This window comes from Podarcis melisellensis, assembly GCF_964234715.1.
Source record: "Podarcis melisellensis genome assembly, chromosome: 3".
Lineage (NCBI taxonomy): Eukaryota > Metazoa > Chordata > Lepidosauria > Squamata > Lacertidae > Podarcis > Podarcis melisellensis.
The window spans coordinates 8156807-8170096 of NC_138530.1; the positions used below are offsets into that span (position 1 = coordinate 8156807).

At 43.1% G+C, this 13290-nt stretch overlaps 1 long non-coding RNA gene across 1 annotated transcript; it reads right to left on the reverse strand.

Moving 5' to 3' along the window:
• Positions 1 to 3544: 3544 nt before the first annotated feature.
• Positions 3545 to 6917, reverse strand: LOC309367703. The gene is made up of 3 exons (XR_014167294.1): positions 6834 to 6917; positions 5666 to 5795; positions 3545 to 3729 (listed from the first exon to the last, which is right to left on the reverse strand). It is a non-coding gene; the product is annotated as an uncharacterized lncRNA (long non-coding RNA).
• Positions 6918 to 13290: the final 6373 nt, after the last annotated feature.

Here is a 13290-nt window from a genome sequence, read left to right on the forward strand (position 1 = left end):
AACCATCTCTGAAGATACCTTCACAGAGGTCACAGGCAATGTGCTTCTGACTCCACCACCAATATTGCTGTGTAGCCTCTGTCCCTGCAGGAAATGTGAAAAGGAGTGCCTATGTTATGCAACAGGGTTATCTTGGGTCAGTTGCCATGTCTCATCAAAACATACCTCGCAGGGTTCTTGTGAGCAAAAATAGGGAGGGAGAGAAGTGCATCTTAGATGAAAGGTATGATGGAAGAAAAAGGGATGCGGGTGGCGCTGTGTGTAAAACCTCCGCACCTAGGGCTTGCCAATCGCATGGTTGGCGGTTTGAATCCTCACGGTGGGATGAGTTCCTGCCGTTCGGTCCCAGCTCCTGCCCACCTAGCAGTTAGAAAGCACCCCTAAGTGCAAGTAGATAAATAGGTACCGCTTTATAGCGGGAAGGTAAACGGCGTTTCTGTGCGCTCCGCTGGTGCTGGGTCACCAGAGCAGCTTCGTCACGCTGGCCACGTGACCCGGAAATGTCTCCGGACAGTGCTGGCCCTCAGCCTCTTAAGTGAGATGGGCGCACAACCCTAGAGTTGGACATGACTGGCCCGTACGGGCAGGGGTAGCTTTTTATGATGGAAGAAGATAAGAAGAATGATTACTGTATATTTTATCCCTGATCACACAGAGTACAGTGCACTTGCTATCATTCAAAGACCTACTGAGTTCACAGTGTACAAAATGAAAACTCAGTCTCATTACTAAAGTAATTATTGGCTTGAATGCCCTGGAACATTTCTTAATCCCTTGATTCTATTCAAGGGATGAGGGAGAAATTTGATTCCATTTGCATTTAATGGTGAACCTATCTAATCTGAAGATTCTGAAACACTATTTGGGCCAACCAAAACACAGCTAGCATTTGCAATTTTAACTCCTCTGAATTTTGAAATGCAGTTTTCCAACTTAGTTATATGTGCAAAAAAATTGCACGTGTTTGGGTAAAGTGTGCATAAAAATATACACAGAGAACAAGGCAGAGGGGCTTCTCAGTAGTGGCACCCACCCTGTGGAACACCCTCCCATCAGATGTCAAGGAAATAAACAACTACCTGACTTTTAGAAGAAATCTGAAGGCAGCCCTGTTAGGGAGGTTTTTAATGACTGATGTTTTAATGTATTTTTAATATTTTGTTGGAAACCACCCAGAGTGGCTGGGGAAACCCAGCCAGATGGGCCGTGTATAAATGTTGTTGTTGTTGTTAAAATAACTAAAAAATGCATTATATTAGTGGGGTTCACTTTGAGCAGGACAGTGCAAATTGCCTGGGGAAATGTGTACATTATGTGTGGGGGGGGGACATGAATAATTATTAAATAAAAAAATTTCAGAATGATGTGGAACTATGGAGAACCAAACTTAAGATTGGAAAAATGAGAAACTGAGACTAACCAGAAGCGACAGATTCACCCACCGCTATTACCATAGCAATATTCATCTGCTGAAAAGGCTCCTGGCACCAAGAAAGGAAACAATTTTTAGTGATCTCCCCAGCCCTCCAGAGCAAGATTTATCCTATATCCAAGTAAAAACACAAATACAATGTACCAAAAAGTGCACATGGCAATGACTTCCACACAAATCCCTAGTACCCTAGTATCCACATAAGAAAGTTAATTCCCAGGAAACCATTTGGGACAAGGTGAAGCATAACTGCAAGCAGTGCATTCTCGAGGGCAGGGTTTCACAAATTGGGTCTCCCATCATCATCATTAGGGTTGCCATATTTCAAGAGGTAAAAAGTTGTTGAGTTATTTGGGGGTGATCACCTGAGAAGCTCTTAATCTTTTTTGGGGGGGGTGAAATCAGAGCTGCCGGCACACACACACGAAAACAACAATTAATAAAACTGAAAACTTCTATTCTTCCATTATTTATACTTTAGACCAGACACTTTTCAAGAGTATTTATTGCCAAAATGTAAATGTGACCAGTTCCCATCCTTGGTTTGACCCTTGTTAGAATTTCTGCTTGCCCTACCTTAAGTACATCCCAACTGGATGGGTCAACAAAAGCTAGTGAGCGATTTTACTAAAAGAATTACAGTGGTACCTTGGGTTAAGTACTTAACGTATTTTTTGCTCTATAAGATGCACCAGACGATAAGATGTGCCTAGTTTTTGGAAGAGGAAAACAAGGGGGGGGGGAATTCTGAATCCCAGAAGCCAGAACAGCAAGAGGGATCTGGCTTCTGGGATAGCCTCTTGCTTTTCTGCCGCACAGCCTGCATTTGCTCCATAAGACGCACACACATTTCCCCTTACTTTTTAGGAGGGGAAAAGTGTGTCTTATACGGTAATTTGTTCTGGAGGTCCATTCTTAACCTGAAACTGTTCTTAACCTGAAACACCACTTTAGCTAATGGGGCCTCCTGCTGCCACTGCGCCACCAGAACATGATTTCTGTTCTCATCCTGAAGCAAAGTTCTTAACCCGAGGTACTATTTCTGGGTTAGCAGAGTCTGTAACCTGAAGTGTATGTAACCTGAAGCGTATGTAACCTGAGGTACCACTGTACAGCAATATATCACATTAGACATAAACTTTTTTTCCCTTTTGCAGCCAGTCTTTGGTGAAAATATATTAGTACATGTCAAGTTCACAGTAAAATTTAGAACAATAGTTAACTTATGTATTCCCACAACATGTGTTTATTTGTGTCTTCTGAGGTAGACTTATAATAGGCTAAATGACAAGAGGCTGTCTAAACTGCTATCCAAGGAGCTCTGAGGAGCCCTGAGTTCATTATGCTAAAGCAGTGCCTTGTAGAATTTTTCTAAAAACTTAAATTAAGCTGTTAAGTTTTTTTAAAAAAAAATCATGTGGAACAAAACCCAGACCTCTTCAGTGCTCTGCAGACAACATATATTGGAGATATTGGGTAAAAAGTAACTGCTCTTAACCCACTGCAATTTTCACTGCATGACAGCTCCCCTGTGACCAGGAAGAATGAGAGTCTAAGGTAGCTTCCTAAGTCCAGAAGCAATTTACAACCTGTAATGGTTATATAGGGTTGCTCGTGCGTAAGTTGCCGCCACTCCTGGCTAGGTAGCCTGGTTAAACCTTTCCTGGCTGGACAGCCCTTCACTTCGTGGCTGTTCAGTCGCTAGCAGAATCCGTCAGTGGGCGTTTCTTGAACTTCTTCCAGCAAAGAAGTTCTTTGAGGCCAAGTCTACGCCTACTTTCCCTGCGCGGAAGTCGTCTGCGCAGGGTAGGTGTGGGTAGCAGAGGACCTGTGCTCTCCCCGCTGGTCTCCAGCGAAGAGTCCTGGAGCCCCCTCTCCAATTCCCCCATCCGCCCCCCTTTATCCCTGGTGTTACGCTGATTTCCTTCCCCAGCTGATGAGTCCCCTCTCTCCCTGCTTGGCCCTTCTCCAGCATCGCTTGGGAGCCCTGCCTCCACTTCTGGCTCCGATGTCAGTTCCCTGACACAACCCAAGTAAAAATAAAATGATTTCAATAAAGATGCAAGAGGGACTAAGACAAGCTTCATTCACCCAGACATTTAGACACACACAAATTGCACAGCAGCTTTATTTTAGAGGATATTTAGAGAATGCATTCCTTGAGCATTGATTTCTCCATCTTCTCTCACCGCCAACATTTGCTCAGAGGCCAGAGTGCTTAAGCAGATCTTAAACATTTCAAGCAAGAGATATGATCCACGGCAAGTTATCATTCAGGAGGCTACTTGGTTGTTTTCCTACAAAGACAAGAGAGACTGTGAGAGTTCACTGTTTTGGGAAAACAATTCTGTTACCACCAACCCAAGGCTTACTGTGCTGAGGCATCCCCACATGGAAGGTGACTGAGAGGATATTAAGAGCATGGATTCCAGGAGATAATCAAATGTTTATAAGTACTGTCTTTCCACTGAAATTACTTGTCCAGGTTACGACAAGTACACGATTCCTCCAGGATTAAACAGTTTGGGCATGGAGAGATTACTACAGCGTAACATATCTTCATCATTTGTTTATTCCTACCCCCTTATAAAAGTGTTCGTGCATGCAGCATGAAAAAGGCAACCCAAATTTTCAAGGCAATAGTGCACCTCCGCTATAAGGAAAGGTTCCAACATTAGGAGCTTTTTAGTTTAGAGGAAATACAACTAAGGGGTTTGGAATAAAAGTAGATGGAGAAACATCTACTTCCTCCTAATACTGGAACTCAGGTCCATCCAATGAAATTGAATGTTGGAAGGTTCAGAACAGCCAAAAGAAAAGAGCAACGTCTTCTATTTTCAAGGGGTCCAATCTGAGCATTGGGTAACATTGGCTTCAACCCTATAAAATCATAGTGGCCTTCCAGATGTGGTAACTCCCATCAATACATGGATCCAGCAGTCAGAACTGCTGCTCCATTATTGGACCTCTTATTTGGCATCCAGACAGTGTGTGGTTCTGCTCAGGGGAACCTGAAATTGCGCAACATGTCCACTGCTGCCAGGAAGATCTCAACCAGCTACTCAATGAAGCTGGTAGTACTTAATTTAAAATCCTTAGTGTCATTTCTCCTGACTAGTCAATTTCCTTCCCTCCCTGTCTCCCACCAATATCTGCAAACCAGAGGCGCCAGCTTGCGAGGGCGATTGGGAGGAACAATGTCACACACATGACATCAAATGACATCTTGATGTCCAGGGCATGATGTCAAGATGTTGGGAGGAGCAAGGGGCAGAGATATATCCAGCAGCAGTGCAGCTTCAATGACCTGTGGCTCCTCCTCCACGTCCTCCTGGTGCTGCCATCATAAGGAGGCTGCTTCGACCCTCCTGCCCCTCCATGGGGAGGAGGATAGAAGGAGCCGGCCATGGGGCCACACCACACTGGGCTTTGAGCTTCACCTCCACACTCAGGGGACATTGGGGGGGCACCCCTACCCCAAAAATATTAAGGGGACCAAAAATGATTCGGCCGCCCCTACTGCGAAATATTGCTCAGATCAGAAATGAAGAGGTGGTCTTCCAGTGTGAGCCAGTGTGGTGTAGTGGTTAAGAGCGGTAGAGTCGTAATCTGGTGAACCGGGTTCGCGTCTCTGCTCCTTCACATGCAGCTGCTGGGTGACCTTGGGCCAGTCACACTTCTCTGAAGTCTCTCAGCCCCACTCACCTCACAGAGTGTTTGTTGTGGGGGAGGAAGGGAAAGGAGAATGTTAGCCGCTTTGAGACTCCTTTGGGTAGTGATAAAGTGGGATATCAAATCCAAACTCCTCCTCCTCCTCCTCCTCTTCTTCTTTCCAATACTTTCAGTTGGTTTTAATCACTCCATCATAAATGTTTCATAGGTGGCAGCCAGGATCATCCTCAGTCACACACAAATCGCCAGATTTTGGGGGGTGGGGGACTAAGATCATAAGAAGATCCTGCTGAATCAGGCCAGTGACCCATCTAGATTCTTACAGAAGCCAACCAGATGCCTGTGGGAAACCTGCAAGCGGGATTCAAATACAATTGCACTCTCCCTTCCTGCGGTTGCGCAGGAATGCAGCTTGCACAAAATGCAAAACCTCTAAATTTTGCAGGGAAGGGTCAGTTCAGATCACAAATAAGAACACACCCCTCCCCCACCCCAATCCCGCATTTTTAAATGCATTGACTGCCAATATGCTCCCGTTGTCTCTTGGGCTTTCAAGCTTACTTGACACAGCAAAAACGTTTGAAGTCGCATTTCCCAATCCGCTGCCAGGGGTCATGCAAACACATGGCATGCCTGCATTTACCTTGGGCCATTTTGCAATCCTTCGCCTTCCGAATGTCAGTACACAATCCTGTGCAAGCAAAGAAGAAAGAGAATGTCAGAGGGTTTTCAGCCCAGCTTTAAAGTCTTCTGTCAGGGTTGGGGGACCTTTCTCAGCCCAGTATTAATTATATTAATGTTTAATTGTTTTTGTAATGATTTGGTCTTCCCCTTATGCTTTTAACTGTTCTTATTGTATCTATCAGCAGCCTTGAGTCCCTGTCTGGGAGAAAGGAGGGGTATAAATAAATGTATTAGTAAGGTGAAAAAGGTAAAGGACCCCTGGACGGTTAAGTCCAGTCAAAGGCAACTATGGGGTTGCGACACGCATCTCGCTTTCAGGCCAAGGGAACTGGCATTTGTCTGCAGACAGCTTTCCGGGCCATGTGACCAGCATGGCTAAACCGCTTGTGGCACAATGAAACACCATGACAGAAGCAAGAGCACACGGAAATGCCGTTTACCTTCACGCTGCAGCGGTACCTATTTATCTATTTGTGCTGATATGCTTTTGAACTCCTGGGTTGGCAGGAGTTGGGACAGAGCAACAGGAGCTCACTCTGTGGTGGGGATTTGAAGCGCCAACCTTCCGATCAGCAAGCCCAAAGAGGTTCAGTGGTTTAGACCACAGCGCCACCCGCGTCCCTAAATGTATTAGTACTACCAGTAGTATGTAATATACATATTTTGCAAGTTATTTCCCTTGCTGTTATGCAGTTTTGCATTAGCATTACAATATCTTAAGATATTTTTGCTAATATATTCATTTCTATGCATATTATTTCCTTGGAAATCTTCAAATTTCAAAAGAGAGATGTGTTTTGGTTCAAGCATTGATTCGGAAAGTGAGAATTAGGGAGCTCCACATTGCAATATGGACCAAACTGAATTTCTCCTCCATCTCTATTAACGAACCCAGTGTTTCAGACAGAGGCCTTTCCTAGCCCTACCGGGAAAATTCCAAGAGTGACTTAACAATCCACGGGTTGGACTGCCTCCCACAAAGAGAAGTAACAGCACATTTCTGTAAAGATAAAAACTGGGGGGGGGGGGGACGGGACCAGCATACCTGTAATAGTCAGGAGTACCAAAAAAATGAGGGTGCAGAAGAAAGGCCTCATAGCTGAAACTTATATTGTTTCTCAACACCCTTAGAAGAGAACTGGGGGAGACAAAAGAGAACAAGTGGAACAAAGTCTCCTTTTTTACACTCTTGTGCAATAAAACAAACTTTCTCTGAGCTTAATGGCTTTAATGCACCTTCCCACTTTAGATGGCTCTGTGTGTATTAACTCTCACTTCCAAATGTAGCTCCCCCCAAAAAACAACCCTACATTTGTGGGTTCTTCTGTCCCATTCTGGTGGTCCTTTGGGTGGTCTGTGGCAGAATGGCATGTTATGGGGGCATGGATCGGGCCCTGTGATGGGGCGGGACACAGCCTTAGCAATTATTTAAAAAGGACGGGCATACAAATTAAATTGTGCAGTGACATTGTGGCTGACATCCATCTGTCTTGAAAGACAATGGAGTGTGCCTCTGGGGGTTAATCCCAACCACCACTGTGTTAGCAGCACTAAAGTGGCCACCCAGATGGCCCATGACTGCAACCTCACCTTTAAGCTCCATTCATTTAAAAAAGCGAATAAAGTGGCCCATCTTACAGGGTTGTTTCAATAACCATTATTGCTGTTATGTACTGAGTTGAATAGGATCCAAAATGCAGCAGTCTGATTGGTCCTAGAACAACAGAACCCAGAATGCAGCAGTATGATTGGTCCGCAGGAGCCACCCAATCCAGCTCCAGGTGGAAGTGAATCCACAACCTGATTGGCCTACAGGAGAATCCCGGAATTAGCCAATCATGTGGAGCCCATTGTGTAAATAATGTATATAAAGCAGACATTATGGGGGAACTTCCATTCCTCCTCACCACTATGAGCTGAATAAAGAGCATGAAATCCACTCTCGACTCCGAGTATATTTCAATTCCCTTCACTAGAATAACAAATTGCAATGGCTGTTAGGAAATCAATGTATCCCAGAACATTCCTGCGATGACCAGGGCATGTTGCAATCGCCATAACCTGATTATTTATGAGCCTCTCCTGGTAAAGTTTTGCTGTCCCCTCTGCTTGTAAGATTTTCCAATACCAGACAAGTTTAAACTATGAGGAACATTTTTACCTTTGTGGAACGCTGTTTCCATTGACCACCTTTGTTCTCAGTCCGAGTTGCATTTGGACTGGACAAACAAGAAGACAAATCTGTTTCAGTACGTTCAGCCCATGGGCAATTAGAACAAAACACTGACTCCTCCTTAGAACAAAATGTCCAAGTCCTTCTGTGATTGGAGCCAAGATTCTCAGCATAGTCCTAGCATCCGACGTGAAAAGAGACAAAGAGTTGAAATTTAGTTTCGTATTTACAGAATACAACAATTGGATTTATTGGAAGTTTTGGATTACAATTTGGATACAATATTTGCCTCTATATTTGAATTTAAATCTAGTTTGGAAAGACCTGGGACATACTGGATTACATTGCAGCATAAAGACCCACCAAATCTTGTAATATCTTGAATCTATATCTTAGACTTTTCCCCCTATCTTTTACTCTCTTCCCACGTACCAATTAAATTGTCTTTTCTTTTTGTTACATTATTTAGAATATCTTTGGGAAAGAGGGAGGGGGAGAGGGAAAAGAGAAAAACTCTAGTAACAGCTGCATATTGTACCGTAACCTTGAGTGTGAAACTTTGTAAAACTTTGTTTTGAGAATGTCTGATACAGGCGCAAAGGAAAAAAATAGGGAAGACAGAAGCAAGAAGGGGTTCGAAACAAGATGATTTGGAGAAAGTGGAAGGCCCAGAGGGAGGGAGGGAAGCCTGATATAACTGAATTTTTGATTATACAATTTGCTCAACAGCGAAAAGAACTGGGTTATCAGATGAAGAAATATATAAGAATCAGTTTGATAAAATCTCAGACAGTAAAGATACCCTGTCTTGGCAAATCACCAACTTGGACACCAAAATAAGAGAGCTAGAATCGAAAACAAATTCTTTTGAAAAGCTATCCGAGGAGGTGACAAAGTTGAAACAGGAGCATGAGGAATGTAAGGGAGCAGTGGGATGGGTTTTGGATACAGTGAACAGTTTGAGTGATGCTGTTTCGATGATGCAACTAAAAAAAATCAGAGAGGACAGTGAGATTTAGGAATAGGAGCAGGAGCAGGAGCAGGAGCAAAATATTAACCTTGAAAAATATTTATCAAAAATATTGGCAGAATGCTTAGGGGAAGATGAATAATAATAATAATAATAATTTATTATTTATACCCCGCCCATCTGGCTGGGTTTCCCCAGCCACTCTGGGCGGCTTCCAACAAAATATTAAAATACAGTGGTCTGTTAAACATTAGAAGCTTCCCTAAACAGGGCTGCCTTCAGAAGTCTTCTAAAAGTCTGGTAGTTGTTCTTCTCTTTGACATCTGGTGGGAGGGCATTCCATAGGGCAGGCGCCTGAGAAGGCCCTCTGCCTGGTTCCCTATAACTTGGCTTCTCACAGTGAGGGAGCTGCCAGAAGGCCCTCGGCGCTGGACCTCAGTGTCTGGGCAGAGCGATGGGTGTGGAGACACTCCTTCAGGTATACTGGACCGAGGCCATTTGGGGCTTTAAAGGTCAGCACCAACAGTTTGAATTGTGCTCGGAAACATACTGGGAGCCAATGCAGATGTTTCAAGACCGGTGTTATGTGGTCTCGGCGGCCGCTCCCAGTCACCAGTCTAGCTGCCACATTCTGGATTAGATAGTAGCTAAGTTGTGTGATTTTTTGTCGCCAAAGTATGCTACAGGATCCTGCCCTTGCTGGAGACCCACACAGATGAAATAGATTGCTCGCCTCTTCTTCCCTTTGGCAAATGACTGTACTGTTGAAATGGCGATGAGATCGCACTGGCTTATTTATTCTGAATGTTTGTAAGTGATGCCAATAAAGGTTTGATGATGATGATTAAATGGGTAAATTAAGTAATATAGAGTTGTTTTCGTGTGAAGAACAAAAAAGGAAGGGAGAAGTCTTGCCCAGGAGACCTTTCTTACCAAAAGAGTAAAAGATATTGTTGTACAGAAATTGTTTAATGATGGCTTGGTGGTAGGGACAAGGTCTTCAGGGAGATTCCATATAAAACTAGAATTCAGAGACAGAGATATAACAACACTGATAAAAGCAAATGGGAGTACCCTGAAGGCCTCTCCTTCACGTTTTTGGCGAGAAGATTCAAAATAGTGACAGAGGCCCAAGCATACAAATTCTTAGAGAAAGAAGGCAAAGACTTACAGAGAGGTCACTCAGATAGGTATGGGAATAGCCCACTGGGGCAGCAAAAATCGGCAATGGAGAAACTAAAGGAGGATTTTGAAAAAGCTGCAGTGGGCTCACCTATCCTACTAGATGACTCTAATGGCTAATTTAAAGATCTTGAGCTGGAATGTGAACGGATTAAACTAAAAAACCAAGAGGAACAGAGTACAGCATGTGATTGAAAAACAAAATTTAGATATAATTTGTCTTCAAGAAACCCATATAGCAAAAAAAAAAAACAGAGTTCCTAAAAATAAGAAATTAGGTTTAGAATTTATCTCATCCAATGATACAAAAAAGAGAGGAATTGTATTCTATATCAGACCAGCACTTGAGCCCAAACTGATTAATATAATATACATAATATACAACTTTCAAATTGGGAAGGGTTGTGGAAAACTCATTTGAAATTCTCAGCATGTTGTAAGCTGAAAGAAAATATATGAAAATGATGTTCCATTGGTATTTGACTCCTATTAAGTTAGCAAAAATGTATAAAACAAGTACAAATATCTGCTGGAAATGTAAAGAAAAAGAAGGCACCTTCTACTATATGTGGTGGATTTGTAAGGTGATAAAAGCATTCTGGAAAATGATATATAATGAATTGGGGAAAAAATGTTTAAAATAACATAAAACAAAACAAAACCAGAAGCTTTTTTACTAGGAATTGTAGGTACCAATATTCAAAAGGAGCAGAAAATACTTTTTATGTAGGCGACAACAGCCACACGGATGTTACTAGCCCAGAGATGGAAAGAAGACACTAAGCTGTTGGATTATGCCAAAATAGCAAAATTGACCGGAAAGCTCAGGAACCCAGAAGACCAAAACTTCAATAAAAATAGGAAAAGAATCACAATTTATTTGGAAGACCGCTGTAAGTAGATGAGAACATTAGCAGGATTGCAATAACACTTGTAATGTAGCAAGTATTATGGACCAAATTGGGGAGACATAAAATATGGATTATGAAATAATATGCAGTTGGAAAAGTTGACAATAGGATCCATAGAGGGGAAGGTGGGAAGTGATTCAGAGAAACCTCCAAATATGGATATGTATATTGTATTGTTATAATTCTCTATTTGTAAAATCAAATAAACATTGTTTCATGGATTGCAAGATTAGAACAATGGACCATGCTTAATCCCTGTGGGAATATGACTTTCAGAAGGACAGGAAACTGCTTCATAAGGAGAGAGACCATTGGCCCATCTGGTTCAGTATTGTCTACACTGGCTGGCAGCAGCTCTCCTGGGTTTCAGGCAGGGAACATTCCCAGCCCTACATGAAAATATAGATTGACAAGTATTGTGAGATGATTTGGTTGACATAGTGTACTTGGACTTCCAAAAAACCTTTAGCAAGGTATTTCATCACAGATTCTGAGTAAGGTTAGCAGTCATGGAATAAGAGGAGAGGGCCTTCTGTGCATCATAAACTGGTTCGGCAGCAGGAAGCATAGACTAGGAACAAATAGATAATTATATCAATAGACAGGTGTAGAAAATGGAGTCCTTCAAGGATCAGTATTGGGGCCTGTGCTTTTAAACTTGTTCATAAATGATCTTGAGTTAGGAGTGAACAGTAAGGTGGCCAAGATTGCTGGTAATAAATTCTTCTTGTTGTTGTTATTTACTGAGTTTTGGTAATAAATTGTTGTTGTTGTTGTTGTTGTTTACTGAGTTTATATACCACCGTATACCCAGATTCTCAGGGCGGTTCACAGAAAAGATTACAACATATATAATCAGAACAAAAACAACAACCCAGTAACACCCCTCCAGAAAACAACCACATTTTAAAATGGTATAGAATGTCAAACACATCAGCCAAAGGCCTGGCTAAAAAGGAACTTTTTTTGCCTGGTGCCTAAAGGTGCATAATGAAGGTGCCAGACAAACTTCCCTGGGGAGAATATGCCACAGAAGGGGAGCCACTGCAGAGAAGGCCCTGCTCTCGTGTTGCCACCATTTGGACCTCTTGAGGAGGAGGCACACGAAGGAGAGCCTCAGAAGGTGATCTCAGGGTCCGGGTTGGTTCATCTGGAAAGAGGCGGGCCTTGAGGTATTGTGATTCTGAGCCGATTAAGGTTTATAGGTCAAAACCAGCACTTTGAATTGGGCCCAGTAGCGTAGCGGGGGGGGGTGCAGGGGGGGCCGGCCGCACCGGGCGCAGCATCTGGGGGTTAGAGTTAGGGGGCGCAAATCCACCGATTATGGGGCGCAAATCCACGGGTTAGGGGGTGCAAATTACTTGCCTTGCCCCGGGTGCTGACAACCCACGCTACGCCACTGATTGGGCCCTAACTAGCACTAACTCATTGGTAGCCAGTGCAGTTGGACCAGGATAGGTGTAATATGCTCAGACCGTCTTGTTCCAGTGAGCAACCTGGCCGCTGAATTCTGCACCAGCTGAAGTTTCCAAACCGTCTTCAGCGGCAGCTCTACGTATAATGCAAAAAGAGATTGCGAAGAGCTGCAAAAGGAGCTCTCCGTTCTGAGCAAATGGCAAATGCAATTCAAGGGGAACAAGTGTATGTTAGCCTTCAAAAATATATATATTGATTTCACATATACACTCATGGAGTCTGAACTGGCAGTGATTGCTCAGGAACGAGAACTTGCAGCAGCTGTGAAAAAGGAAAATTCCATGCTATATATCATTTGGAAGGAATGCAAAATTAAAAAAAACAACTGTCAATGTCACAATGTCATTTTGGGAGAGTTCAGAGGAGCCTGGATATACAGGTAATTTCCCTTTTCTTCCTGCTCTAAGGTGGTGCATCTTCTGATGAGGCCTGAACACACATATCCAGTTTGCTCTTCCAGCTGAACTGGGCTGATTTATTACACTTACATTTTAACCAGTGTTTTGCAAGTTTTAAAATGTTAACTTAAGAGAAGTATTTTCTCCCTTTACGATGGTCGGTTATCATCTTCAGCCGAAGATAAAGATTTCATTGCATTCCTTATATATGGAAAAAATTAACTCACCAAGGAAAACCCCACGTGAACAGAATGTTTTACATTCATTGCCTCCTGCTCATTTGCTTTGCAGATGGCTCAGAGATTTGCTCTGTGAGTGACCTCATCTTTTTGCCCCCCCCAGAAAGGAAAGCAACTTCATTTCTGAAACAAATTGCGGCTGTTGTTCATAAC